Genomic DNA, 14620 nt, shown 5'->3' with positions numbered 1-14620 from the left:
GTACAAATACCAAAAGGAAAAGCAATGTGGTTTCAAGGTTTTCCAAAAGTCTAACTTAAATTCTAAGACATGTCACAAGTCTAGAGAAAACATTTTATTTGTTAAAAAAATTAATTAGTGGTCACTTGAAGGCCATTATGACATCACAGCAGTAAAATACAAACATGCATCCAGAGACAAGCAGTGCCTGGAACCACTGGTTTATACTGGTCACAACTGGAAGGGTTACAACCTGTAGTGGCTTCTTCAACAAAGACAAACTGAACAGGAGTGGACGTTGGCCACCTGTTCAGTTAGCAGAACTGAACAGTCTAGATCTTTTACAAAAAGGCATGGTTAAGTAAACCATGGGACAGCTTCTTCCCTATTAGATGAGGTTACATATGATAGCTATGCAGCAATGTGGAAAAGTCCTTGAGAATGTCAATCTGAAGAAACAAAAAAGATAAAATGTGTATTATACCATGATACAGCTCTGTAAAAAAACAGGGATTAGGAAAAAGACCGAATGAAAATGTATTTAGGTGATGGACCTAAATTTAGGTCATAGACCATTTCCCCATTTTGTCATGCAGTTATATTATTTTTAATATTGTAATTAAAGTGTTCAGAATTTAAATTCAACTGTCCATGAAAATGTGGATATTTGGATCCATACTGTGCAAAACCTCAGGTGGTATTTTTTACTTTGCCGGTTAAAGCAATTTTTCCTCATTTTGGCAGCTGTGTCATATGAAAATATGTGTTAAATCTCAATGAATCTTCCATAGGCAACATGCTGGGCTCCTGGCACTTCAAAAGGTTTAAAAACATGGCCAGGAATCACACAAGTGCACGCGCCGTGGATGACACACTCTGTAAAGCCAGGCAAGAGGGATGCTGGGACAGTGAAATGCTGGGTCAAACCCCAACCACAGCCTGACAGTGTGAGCTGTGGCTTCCTTACCATGCAGACTTTCGCAGGCGTGAACAAAACACTTGGTCAACTTGTCAGGGGTTGAGGTTGCCCCACCCAACTGGCTGGTGAGGCACAAAAAGGACCTGCACGTGGTGGTTATGCAGGACACAAAATTCAAAATCAATTCTGGGCCGAAAGCCCCTATTCCCCCTTAAACTGGGATGTGCTGGCCACTGTAAGAGAGAGACGGGTGCTGAGGGAGGCAGACCTGATCGATGACTCTCTGTTTTATTCTCTGAGGTTCCTCTACATTCCAGGCAGAAGAATTTCATTTCAAAGGGAAAGACAGTAGTCACTGCATGGCTTCCTGAGGAAAAACTAAAACCACTTCTGTGACATCAACAAACAGGTATTCTTTGTTTGTAACATATCTGCTTCAGTTCAGTTCAGTTCAGTCGCTCAGTCATGTCTGACTCTTTGCGACCCCATGAATTGCAGCACGCCAGGCCTCCCTGTCCATCACCAACTCCCAGAGTTCACTTAAACTCATGTTCATCGAATCAGTGATGCCATCCAGCCATCTCATCCTCTGTCGTCCCCTTCTCCTCCTGCCCCCAATCCCTCCCAGCATCAGAGTCTTTTCCAATGAGTCAACTCTTCGCATGAGGTGGCCAAAGTATTGGAGTTTCAGCTTTGGCATCATTCCTTCCAAAGAACACGCAGGGCTGATCTTCAGAATGGACTGGTTGGATCTCCTTGCAGTCCAAGGGACTCTCAAGAGTCTTCTCCAACACCACAGTTCAAAAGCATCTATTCTTCGGCCCTCAGCTTTCTTCACAGTCCAACTCTCACATCTGTACATGACTACTGGAAAAACCATAGCCTTGACTAGATGGACCTTTGTTGGCAAAGTAATGTTTCTGCTTTTCAATATGCTATCTAGGTTGGTCATAACTTTTCTTCCAAGGAGTAAGCATCTTTTAATTTCATGGCTGCAGTCACCATCTGCAGTGTTTTTGGAGCCCCCCCAAAATAAAGTCTGACAGTTTCCACTGTTTCCCCATCTGCTTAGGGAGTGTTTAACCTAAAAGTAATTACTTAAAAATTTGCTTCTCCTGTCATATTAATTAGAGGGAGCAGGAGCAGAAGAGAGGTGATCTGAATTCAAGCAAGTTTTATTTGCAGTTTTGAAGACATGGTCTTACTCTGTTCTAAGCACACAGAATAATTAAAACAAGCCTAGTAAAGGGCTTCAGGCAGGAGGTGACTAACTGTGAAGAATAGGCAAGAATAATATCATGCAGGGGGCTTATCAAGTGGTCAGGTACGGTAGAAATACACAGCCCCTTTAACTTGACTTGATAAAACCACTTTTATAGAACCAATTCTAACCCAATTCCAATCCTCACTAGTAAACTAAAATCCAAGTCACTGAAATTTTGGTGGCAGAAAGCTTCAGAGTTGTACTCACGAGACCGTGGACAGCCTGCAGACTTTCTCACCTAGTGAGGTGGCTGTACAACTCAAGCCAAGGAGGGCAGGGATTTGCTGCCTCCTGAAAAAGAAACCTGAAGAAAAACTGGCAATGGAACAGAAATGGAACCTTATAGTACGCAGTGTTGGGTTTTCTCTAGTCATTACCCAAGACATTGACTCGTCCTCCAAGATAATCGAAAGTACCAGAAATTTTAGTTTCATGAGCAAAATTCACCTGCTCGTCACTCACCACATCAGTGGTGGTGTTTGCGTGGTGGACATTCTTTGTCACAGGCCTGCACTTGGCCAGAGTCCTCCCTTGAGGAAACCAGGGCCTGTGCTGAGCGTCCACACTGCTGGACATCCATCTGCTTGCCATCTTGCCACCTGCTTGCAATTGCCTCCCCAGAGCAGAGGCTAGGGGTTTCGTGTCGCGTCTTCCACGGCGGTACTACACTTGGTAAGTGGCCAGAGATCTGGTTAAACTCTCTCCCTTTCCTACTGTAGAGAACGACGGTTCCTCTAAAGGGTCTGCTCTGCTGCCAACTTGGTCGTTGAACATGCACAGCTCCCTTCTGCCTCCAGCCAAGCGCTTAAAGTCATTTCAAAGAGGAATTGGGGGTCTATGAGGTGAAGGTGAGCACTGGCACAGCCAGCGGGGGTCTTCACGCTCATTTCCTCCCTTCTTGGCATGGTGGAAGTGGTGTTCCACCAAAGTGCCAACCCTTTTCCTTCCGGTGAAGGCCTGGGAGGCTGCCTGAAGTGTCATCCTTGTGAAAGACCAAAGGCAGCCACCACCCCCACTTCTCAGCCATCAGACTCTAAGCTAAAGCACCACTGACAGCCCCTCCATCTAAACTTCCATCTCCCAAACCAGCAACATAATGGAGGAGCCAATTAAATGATTATTAATTCATGCTACTTTCCGTAAGCCAGAGGTTCTCATCGCCTTGTGTTCCGTAAACCAGCTTGCCACCTGCCCCAGAAATTTACAGCAATCTTTTCTATCTATCTCCATTGACTAAGGAGAAAAAAACCACATTCGTACAACTCCAGACTTGATGCTTGAGTTTGAGATAATGACGCCAGCACACTAGTCACAGAAGCTTCACCAGACCTGAAAATGGTCATTCGGCTCATAACAAAAATGCAATGCAAGGGGCAGTGAGCTCTCTCCACAGCCAACCACCCAGCTTTTCAGAGGCCCCACACTCCCCTCTAGAAAGCAGAAGTGCACGGCTTCCAGAGGACGCTCTGTGCTCCTCACTGTCGTTGGCTCGGGGCCGCTCTTGCCATCTGCTTGCAATTCCCTCCCCAGAGCAGAGGCTAGGGTTTTGTGCTGCATCTCCTGCGGAGCTACTACACTTGATAAGTGGCCAGAGATCTGGCTAAACTCTCTCGCCTCCCTACTATAGCGAACGACAGTTCCTCCAAAGGGTCTGCTCTGCTGCCAACTTGGTTGATGAACATGCACGGTTCTCATTCTGCCTCCAGCCGAGCACTTAAAGTCATTTCAAAGAGGAATCAGCAGACTGTGTGAGGCGAAGGTGAGCACTGGCACAGCCGGTGGGGGTCCTCAGGCCCTGGCCAGCGCCCTTCCCCAAGAACTCTGTCCTAGAGTCCAGCCCGGTGAGGTGAAGAGCCTTCTATTCAAAACACAGTCCCAGTCTGAGTAACTGCAGGCTACGCTGCTTCTGTACATCTCTAGATAGAGAAGTTCAGACACCTACTCAAAAAGGCAGACGAGCACACCTAGGTAGCAAGACACAGGCCTCATGGACTCATCACTTATAGCTTCCTGTTTCCATGGAGCATTTCAAAGAAAGCTTGAGTTCTACTACAGATGGGTGTGACTGCTGCTGGGGAATGGCTCATTAGTTTTGTCCACCACCTCGAAGGTGAACCAGATAGCTCAGCACTTTGAAAACCCAGAAACTCTTTGCTATTGTTATTTTGATTTTTATTTGGAAATATAGATTCATAGGGAGTTTCAAGAATAGTACAGGGAGGTCTGTTCCCCCTTCACCAAGTGTTACTTTTTAACCAGGGTTGAGATAAAGAGTGCCAGGTCTCTGATCACTCCTCATCATGACCACGTCTCCCCCCTCCCATTCCTACAATCTAGATTCCATTGGCCAGACCAGAACTCGTGTCTCCTCTGCACACTTCTATCTTATAGGAAAGCTTAGTCCCTCCCTCATATGCCGAGGACTCAGAGGTCTGCCATCCAGCTAAAGGAGAAATAGGTCTCAAACTTCACACCTGTCACGGAGACCAGAGCCCCAACATTCTCAACTTCAAATGAGCCCCAGAAATCCCCTGGAAAACTTGCTAAAAGGCAGCCCCCACCCCCTGCAACAGGTCTGATTCAGAGAACCTGCATTTCCAGTGGGTTCCCAGGTGATGCCGATAGTCCCACCACATTTTTGAGAACCACCATTAGAGCTAAAGCTCTCTGTAATCGGCAGGGACCATACCACCTCTCGGCTGGACTAGAATGAAATACGGGGGCCTGGCAGGTGCGGGCGATCAGGGAGTCCACTTTCAAATGATTCTTGCTGCAAATGATACTCTCATCATCCACACGTGGGGATGAGAGCTAGGCCTGGTCTCGAAGCTCGATGTTTTCCCCCTCGGGCCAAAGGTGAAAGATTAAATATGGCTGTCCCTCAGGGAATGTGCCTGCTCTAAGCCAACACAAACACACTTTCAAAGCCAGAAAATCAGAAGAAGTAACCTCCACATGTTCTGTCAGCTGTGTAACCCAGAATGACGATAGGCTGCCTTGCTATCAAAGTCTCGGTCATTCCACATGTCCTGGAGAACCTTCGTGAACAGGACAAACACCTCTAGGATCTCTCCACTCTGCAGAAGGAGGCAGCATCTTTTTGGTCTTGGCACGTGTGGGCCACACCAGCCAAGGCTCCCTTGGCTTGGACCCTGGGAAGGGTGCAGAGGCCCCCCCTGGCCCCCGTGTCATCAAGTCAGCACTCTGGGAACAGGTGTCATGCCACGCTGTCCCAGCAGGCAGCCAGGGTGCGATGGCGAGTCCATGCTGAGTGCCGGCTGCTGTGGCTTGTCTCCATCTTCAGGGAAAAAACTGTGCTAAGTCCCACATCAGAGGCATCAATCTGCTGTACTAATTCCATGTTGAAATATGTTTAAGGCTGCTTAACTACACTGATTTGCACTCCCAAAAGGCCATCCCACAATTCAGTTTCAAGATACCTTGTACCCTCTGTGTCAAGTTTCTGAATGAACCACCAGTCAAAACAGAGCCACCAGCCACCACTTCGTTTAGACCAACAGCAGCTGTCAGGGTACTTAATAATAACTTTTGAGCCTGGGGCTGCCACCTGGAGCCTGGCTTGGGCCAGCAGGCAGGGACGAAAGAGGCCAAGACCGAATTCCTCACTTAGTGGTATCAAATCCGTCTGCCTGCCTCTGGGCTCTGGTCAGCTCTGCCCGTCTTCTCCTGGCAGAGCCCGCTGGGCTGTGCACAGATGCCCCCTGCAGCTGTGGTCACGGTGCCCAGTTGGGGGCACCTTGGGCTCTGCATCACCACTCTGCCCTCTGGCTTCACTACAGATTGTGACAACCATGGACTTGGGAAAAAACTAGAACAGGGAGAACCTTAGAGACACTTGAACTGACAGCAAAAAGTCCAGAGGTGTGAGATGTAGGTCAAAACAGGAGGCGATGTGGGTCATGCTGGGACCAGACCACGGTTAATTAACAAGCTCATCCCACCCGTATCAGATCCAACCTTAATGAGGTTAGTGAGGTCCTCTGAGCCCCAACACAGCACAGGCTCCCAGAGACCAAACTAAAAGGATACTCTTCCAGGTTCTTCTCCATTTCAAACCTATCTTCATCTTCATTCATAAGACACTTCACTAAATTTTAAGAGGCGGCACTCGTGTAACGCACACAATCTGTGTCCAGCATAGTGACAGATACAAAGAGCCCCGCACTTCAGTTCTCTGCCACCCCCCCCCCCAAGCCCCCCGACGAATCAACCTGCCTGGGACCCACCAAGGATTGCTCTTGGTTCGTCCAGGTTTGGCAGGAGTTTGACAATCTGCGCTGGAGGAGAAAGACATTGACTCGGATCCCTGGAAGGACTGAAAAATGGGAATAGCAGTCCACTTTACCCTGTGGCTTTCAAATACTGGCAGCCTGGAGATGTCGCCCCCTGGAGTTTGTACAGCAGGGGCGGGGGAGCCCACACTGAACACTGCTTCTCACTCCCCACCATGTCCCCCAGCTCAGTTTATGCACAGCCTCCAAGGGCCCAGAAGGGACAAGGTGTGTGAAGGGGTGGGGCAGACGGCTCGAGGGCACCTGGGGGTACTCCTTGAGAACTCTTGTCTTCCCCGGCCAAGTTTTCTTTACACAAAGGCACCAGCCCCCCTGCTAAGGAACAGAGCTCACGGTCTGCAGGGCTGCTACGACCTGGCTGGAGTCCTGCTGTGTGAACTTGGGCATTTCAACTGACTACAGTGGACTTCCAGTTCCACATCTGACGGTGAGAGGACAGTGTCCAATCACAGGGCTTCCGGGAGGCCAGGAGGAGAGATGAGGCACATGAAGCCCACCAGAGCCAAGCACATGGTGAGAGTACAAACATTTGTTACGATGGGTTTCATCTTCAGAAGCATCTCTAGGGAATAATACAGGTGCACGGACAGCCATGGAACCCCAGGGTGAGGACAGAGGCCTGGCTTTGAGGACAAGCACAGGCATCCTACACCCACCTTTTCTGTGAATCGACGCAGGAGAATCCTACTCCCCCTGTGGGCTTAATATCTAAAAGGCATAAAACCAAATAACCTGCACTTGAAAATGTTCATGGTTATGCTATTTCACCAGCTGATTGTTAATGAAATATTCAGACGTATTAAGCACTTGCTAGGAAATTATAAAAATGCATGTGTGGGTTGGGGACAAGTGAACAGGTAGAGTACGGAAGATTTTTAGGGCAACAAAAACACCCTGTAGGATATTATAGTGACAGCCGTATGTCCAAACCCACAGAATGTATGTCAAGAGTAAATCATAAGGTGAACTGTGAATTCTGTATTATTAGGATAGATCAGTGTAGTAGGTTCTTCATTGGTTAAAAAAAAAAGTGCATCCTGGTGAGTGACGTTGATAATGGGGGAAGCTATGATTGGAGATGGCACAGAGGGTATATCAGAAATCTCTGTACCTCTCAATTTTGTTGTAAACCTAAAGCAGCACTAAGAAATGTCTTTAAAAAACAAAACACACACAAAAATATGAATGAATGCCATGTGCCCCTAACCATAAAGAGCTGACAATACTGCCTGACAACTAGAGAAACAGGATCTTCAAGTCTTCTCCAATCTTCATACAGTTAAGGGAACGCTCCTATGTCATATGGTTCTTCAGCTTTATAATCCAGGGAATATACTCTGACCCAGAAGGCAAATCACCGTTTGATCACAAATCTGACAGCCAGGACTTTCCCAATGATGAGTTTTGGTTCTCTAGCCTGATAAATAAAGATAATGTTGCACATGGGGAAGAATGTGAGACCCTAACGAAAGTGCTCTGACATCCCCTGAGAAAGGCACTGCAGTGTGTTTTGTATTTTTAGATCATGGTCATGATTCTAGTAACTGAGGTGCTTCCCCTATCAGGACAACACCTAACACTGAAACAAAGCAGGAAGATTAACATGGCCAAGTTGCAGGAGTAATAGGCAAACCTATAAGTTATTTGCTACAGCCATGAAAACAATCTACTCCTTCAACTCCAGGTTCACTGCCTTCTAACCATGCCTTGACAATTCTCATCACACCATTACCATAGTTATATGCTTGCACATGATGTCCTTTCTAGAAAGTGAGTTCCAACTACTTTTTTTTTTTCATATCCCACATCTGCACAAAGAGTATTTGCTCAGTTGATGTGGTGTCTCTCTCTCTTATGACTTTATATAAATTCTCAAAGCTGAGACCTTTGAATTACTGGAATTCAGGCAAGTCCAGATATACGCCATACCCTGTATCTATTTTTGCTTCTCAACATAAAAATAGTTCAAATGGTTTGTTTTCAACTGTGAGACAGAAATCTGCCTGCAGTGATTTAAGCCTTCAAGTTATACTGAAAGTGGCCTGGAATAAAAAAAAAAGGGTGGAGGAAGGGAAAAGCTGACTTAGTCACACAATTCCCATCTGCGTGTGGAAATGTAAAACCAAAAATGGATTCCGTCGGCAAGGATGGGAACCACACCAGGGCCATGCAAGCCAGGCTCCCAGCACTCCCTCTCATGTACCCTACTGCAAAGACAAATTTATTTTAGGGTCAGGTGAAGAGATGGAACCAGATTCTGAAAGGACACAGAATTAGACCAAAATGATTTTCGTAGAGGTGGTGAAGGGCCTGGTTTCCAGCCCGCAACAGGTCTGGGACACGGGGATCCACTCAGAGGTGACACAAGAGTCTCCAAAGATTCCCCCAGGGATATCGTCATCACCGGCTCTGACAGTTTGTGTGACGTGCCCAGTGACGGGCCAGGTGAGAGCAACAGTGTTGTTTTTGTCACTCAGTCACAAAGTCACGTCCGACTCTCTGCAACCCCAAGAAAGGCCTACCACAGAAAAAGACTAAGAGGCCGTGTGGACTCTTAATCCACTCCTCATCCATGCTTTCTCCACTACCTGGAAACCAGGAACATCCTTGCAAATTACGAGCATTCTGACCTTAGAAATGAAGATTCTCCAAGATTCTACACCACTGTACAACTGTCCCTCCTCCATTCACAGTTTTAAGAAATCCCAGAAACACAAGAACCCACTGAGTCCAAACCAGCTGCTTTACAAACCGTGAAACGGAGGTCCAGAGATGAGAGGTTACATAACTAAACATTGGCAGAACCAAGGCAGTGAGCCCCAGGCTTCTGCCTCCTGGTAGCACAGAGCGATTCCTCTCAGCACATACCTCCTTTTGTCTTTATGAACTCAATTTTTTTTTTTTTTTTAGTATTGTTTCAGCCTCTTTCCTTTCTCTGCCACAGATTACATTTCAGCCACTCAGTTCCCCACACAATGGCATTCCTATTTATACAAAGCTGTAAACAACAGCGAGAAGAGGGGGAGGGCTGGTAATAGATTTCCACCAGGATGTGCCTGACCTGCTTTTTTTCAACTTCAGTAATTAGAAAGGCAGTGGGTCTGCAGGAATTATTCATACGCAGCAAGAGCCGTACACTATACATTTATGTTAAACATGTCAAATCCGATTGAAATCATGCCTGCCAGCACCATATTCCATAAACACACTTTTCCCCAACAGCCGTCCAGACCTTGCCAGCCCATTAATACCCCCCTTTAATAGCAATCTTCCATAGATTCAAATCAGGGATGCTCCGCTGCACTAATTGCTGTGTGTTAGGTGAGCATCATGGATTGAAAAAAATTAATAAAAATCCCTTCAGGCCATTCCCCTTGAAGAGCAAAGCTCTAGCTACAATTCTAACTCCAAATGTTACAAAAATGCAAACATGAACTTCAGTAAGGGATTTCTGAAGTGTTACCATGTTGTCATTTTAAGTTGGATTGTTGCCCCATCTTTTGTTTGTTTGTTTGTTTAAAGCGCTAATACCCCCAATCATCCTGTCTCAAATTAGCTTAACTAGACCCAGCCTAGTGCTCCAAGCCTGGAAACCATGGCGGCTACAAGATTTAAATAACCATCCTGCCATGATTCTTTGCCAAGAGTTCAATTTTTTCTCCTAATTATTGGTGATAAAGCATCACATTAATTGTATATCACTTAATTTATAGCAATTAATGATTGATTGGATAATCACTGCATTAATTATTGTTCAGTTGCTGACACTGGGGGCTCTTCAGTCTACAGCACGCACTTTCAAATCCACACTGGTGAAAGAGAACAAGCGATCACTTTCACATTGTAAAAGAGAAAACCACAGAGTTGGATGGTGGAAATGGCTGTGCATTAGGCTCTGCTTCAAAGACCCTTCCTGCATGCTCCAGGGACCCAGAGGAGCGCTTCACACTTGCCTTGAGTAGATGTGACTCTCAAGTATTTACCAAGGGCTTGTCCATGTGCCACCACATCCCATCATAAAACCCAGGTTCCGGCTGGTGGGTATCACTTGTCTGTGTTTTCAAGGGGAGGCATCCAAGCCTCCCAAAGGCCAAGGTCATTCACTAACTGGTGGGCTTCCTGACTCCAAACCTACAGAGGTCTTTCCGTTCTACCAACCTGCTCTCAGACTGAGCATCACGCTCTTACTATGAGGCACATTCATGGCCGGCAGCCCCACTCAAGCTGAACGCACAGGTGGCGGTCATGTTGCTGTTTTCCACTGCACCACTTTAGAAGAGTGAGTGTTACTCTCTACACTCAGAAGGGGGGTAAAAACTGGATCAGATGGGTAGACTGAAAAAGCATTTTTGGAGAGGAGAATAGGAAACTTAGCACCCTATATCAGAAATATATGGAAGAGCCCATATGCAAACCCAAACCATCTGTATGCCTTCTGGCAACTTGCTAAGCTCCATGGGACTCCACTTACTTATCTGGAAAATGGTGGAAGGGGGCACAAGGGAGTGGGTCCTTCCAGTATCTACTGTATTTCACAGAGTAGGGGGTGAGAATCAAATGAAATAACGTATATAAGGCAGTGCTGCCTAACTTCCTCACAAGGCAGGACACACAGAAAACAACGGCAAGTCAGTATCAGCAGATGAAGGCACACGTGCCCCTGGCCTGAGCGTGGCCCCCTGCCTCCACGAGCCACCCAAGGGCGGTGGAGATGGGTACCTGTGAGCCTTTCACCGGCTGGGCGTGACGCTGGAGACCAGTGCCTGCCTCACAGTTACAGCTTAACATAGCCTGAGGAGTAACTAGAAGGTGCTAGGAGAACTGGGGCACAGTCTTTCAGGGTTAGTTTTGCTCCTCCTGAGTATCTGTATGGCTGATATGCTAGCTGCTAGCCACAGGCTGTTGAAATTTAAGTTCATTGAAATGAAATAAAATGTAAAGCTGAGCTAGCTCCTCTGTGGTACTAGCTATGTGTCAAGTACTCAAGAGCCATAGGTGGCCAGTGGCTGCTGTATTGTACAGTGCAGACGCAGAGCATCTTTATGGACACAGGAAGTTCCCCGCGACCGCGCTGATCTGCAGTAACACTGTTTGATGACTGGGCGTTCCTGTGGAGTGTTACACTCCCTGAAGGCAAGGCTCATAATCTCAAGGAAACTGGGATCAGTGGGACTCTGCTCAGTGCCCGGCACGCAGTAGGGAGCCAACCACTGACTGTGGGATTGATGCCCCCGTGATTCAAGTCTCTCTTCTGCTTGTCTTGCTGCCGCTCAAGGTAAAAGACCTGATTCCTCAAGGAAAGAAGCTCACCAAACAACAAAAAGGAAATCAGGAGTCCCATCCCTAAGTAAAATAACAAATTTTAGTAAAGATTATCTGTTCCTGTGCAAACCCTTGAATTACATAATCAATAGCTGAGAAAATGCCAATTATCCAGGCCCATTTCAAATATGACTAATCTGCATCCTGAGCAGCCACTAATCAACAGGACAAATTGTGAAATCGCTACTTATTTATTTGCTGGGAGGAAGCACTCCCCATCATATTTAATCAGAGAGGAACAGCTCAATTTAGGGAGTAAATGGAACAAACAGACATTTTTTATAAAATACTAAGGATCCCAAAGAAAGCTCAGGAGAGGCTGCTGGCACCTGTATTGATTCCAAGATCAAATTGGCCCAACGCACCTTAATAAAGCCTGTCATTACACACGCAAACAACAAAGACAGTTTTAAGCTTCAGGTCAAGAGAGAATTGTTTGCAGGAGTCACGGAAGAATTTTCCCTTCTTTCTTTACTTCTGTGCTACTGGCAACATGCATCTCTGAGTTATTCATTCTGTCTCTGTCTTAGAGATAAAGATTAAGTATGGCCTGTTGCTTGAATGACTGAATGAGAAAGCAGAGTCTTATTAAAGACAGTGGCACTTTTCAGTGCTTATTTCCAGTCTTCATATAGTCTCATGACCACCCGGCATTGTCCACCAGTCCAGTGAAGGCATACTCCTATTGAATTACAAATACTCTGCTGTTTGTTGCTGTTCAGTTGCTAGGTGGGGACTCTGCATCCCCACGAACTGCAGCACGCCCAGCTTCCCCATCCTTCACCATCTCCTGGAGTCTGCACAAACGCATGTCCATTGAGTCGCTGATGCCATCCAGCCATCTCATCCTCTGTCTCCTCCTGCCATCAGTCACTCTGAATGAGATTTAATGGAACTGCCCTCAACAAAGGTTACCCTAACCTGCTCTAAGGATCAGAGAAGCTCATACCAAGTGCTTGCCTGGCACACAGTAGGAGCTTTGCAAATGGTTCCAGTGTTCTCTCAGGGTCCTTTGCTCACAGAATGCAGGAAGCATGTACCACCTGCCGTTTGCACAAGCACACTAAATCCTATGCTACTTCCCCCAGCTTCTCAAAACAACTGCCTGGCAACAGTTCTACATTCAAATGGGAGGAGAAAATGCCGCTAGGTTTCCTCATCTTATTTAACTAAACTACAAATGAAACCAAAAAAAAAAAAAAAAAAAAACCCTCCTGATACTGAGTTACTTTATGCCAGGCACTGTTCCAAGCTTCCCAGGTTCAAGTAACCCTCAGAGCAATGCTATGGAAATAGGGGGTTTTCTTAATGCCCATCTCATAGAAGAAAACTGAGGCTCAGAAAAGTGCCTGGAGCAAGGTCACTGAGCCAGAACATCCCAGGGGCAGGATTAGAAACCAGGCACCCAAATTGTGAAAACAAAGGATGGACTGGCCTGGACGGCAACTCAAGACTTCAGACTGTGTCTGCAAAATCCCCCTAACCCAGCTCACTTCCTCCGGGCAGATGTGTGTCAGCCAAGTCTGTGTAGACCTCATCTGAACATTACAGCAGAGTCTGGGATCCTGACCCCTGGGAGGCACACAGGACAACCCTCCCCGCATGCTCAGGGCCTCCGAGTGTGGATGCCCATCCCCTAGTCCCTGGTCCTACCTTCCAGACCGTCCTAGGGGGCTCGCCCTGGCCCTCGGCTTTAGCATGAGCACAGGCCTCTGGATACCACAGTGCCCAGTGCAAAGGGGGAGGATGTGCAGCAGGGAAGGGAAAACCCGCCCAGGAACAGGACAGTGACATCCCTTGATGCCCAGACGCTGTCACACTCGAACTTCTCTCTTCTAGGCTGAAAGCCCCGATTCCTTCAGCCTCTTCTCAGGTGGTATTGCTCAGCTTTCAGTCATTTTCATTGCTCTCCCCTGGCCTCCCTCCAAGATTCTGTATCTTGTTTAAATAGTAAAGGCCAACACTGAACGTGATTTAAGAACAGTCATGCCTGGAAAAGTAACAAAGGCCCAACCAATACGGACTCCAGAAGGCAAATATTTTCTCAAAAGAAAAAAAAATCGAAGTATTACAATATTAATAATGGAAGTCAGTAAGAACCAGGTTGACCAAATACAATGATTTCTGTGGCTTGTCACATCACATCCTCTAATTACGGTGGTGTTTCTGGGAGACGTCTCTGGCCTGATAAGTCTTCTCAGAAACCATATGCTCCTCCTCAAAAAAGAACCAAGATTTTCCTCTAAGTCTCAGCAACTCTCTCCCTCGATACAGAAACCCTGTCATCCTGAGAGAAGGCCACTCCCCACTTCTCTAACAGCACCTTTTCCAGAAACAGCACTTCCTTTCCTAACTTCTTCCATTTCCTCTGCTTTTGCTTAGACGTCCCCCTGCCTCCCCTTTGGGCCAAAGCAGGACACCAGGGATACAAAGAGGCTGCCTGGGACCCCCAAATGCAGGATGAAGCCCACCCTCCACACTGCTGACTCCTTAGAGACTTGGGGGTGACCCTGATTAAGTTCCACGTGGCAAGTCCCTCCACTCGGTTTGTGAGCAGTGTGGGACAGGGCCCCAGACCTTCCATGGAGGAAGAATCACACCAAGGGCAAAAACAACAACAGGGAGGAGGTGTGAAGGAAACGTGACCCCAAAACACAGCAGCCCCAGGACAGCGCCAGCCACCCGGATGCCTGCTCAATCAGTAAGCTGGCTCTGTGGCCATTTCAAGCAACTTTTAAAATTCCTTAATATAAAGTAATAGGAGAAGGAAGGTGACCACTGCAACAGAGCAAGAATACAATCCTTTTCCCACCCGCAGAGAAC

General features: G+C 46.9%; 1 protein-coding gene across 3 annotated transcripts in view; it reads right to left on the bottom strand.

Moving 5' to 3' along the window:
• ZFHX3 (zinc finger homeobox 3) overlaps nt 1-14620 on the bottom strand; it is a 250381-nt gene that overhangs the window by 28211 nt on the left and 207550 nt on the right. The window lies entirely within an intron of this gene.

Source organism: Ovis canadensis, chromosome 14, assembly GCF_042477335.2.
Source record: "Ovis canadensis isolate MfBH-ARS-UI-01 breed Bighorn chromosome 14, ARS-UI_OviCan_v2, whole genome shotgun sequence".
Lineage (NCBI taxonomy): Eukaryota > Metazoa > Chordata > Mammalia > Artiodactyla > Bovidae > Ovis > Ovis canadensis.
This window is presented reverse-complemented; position numbering and strand designations above follow the sequence as displayed.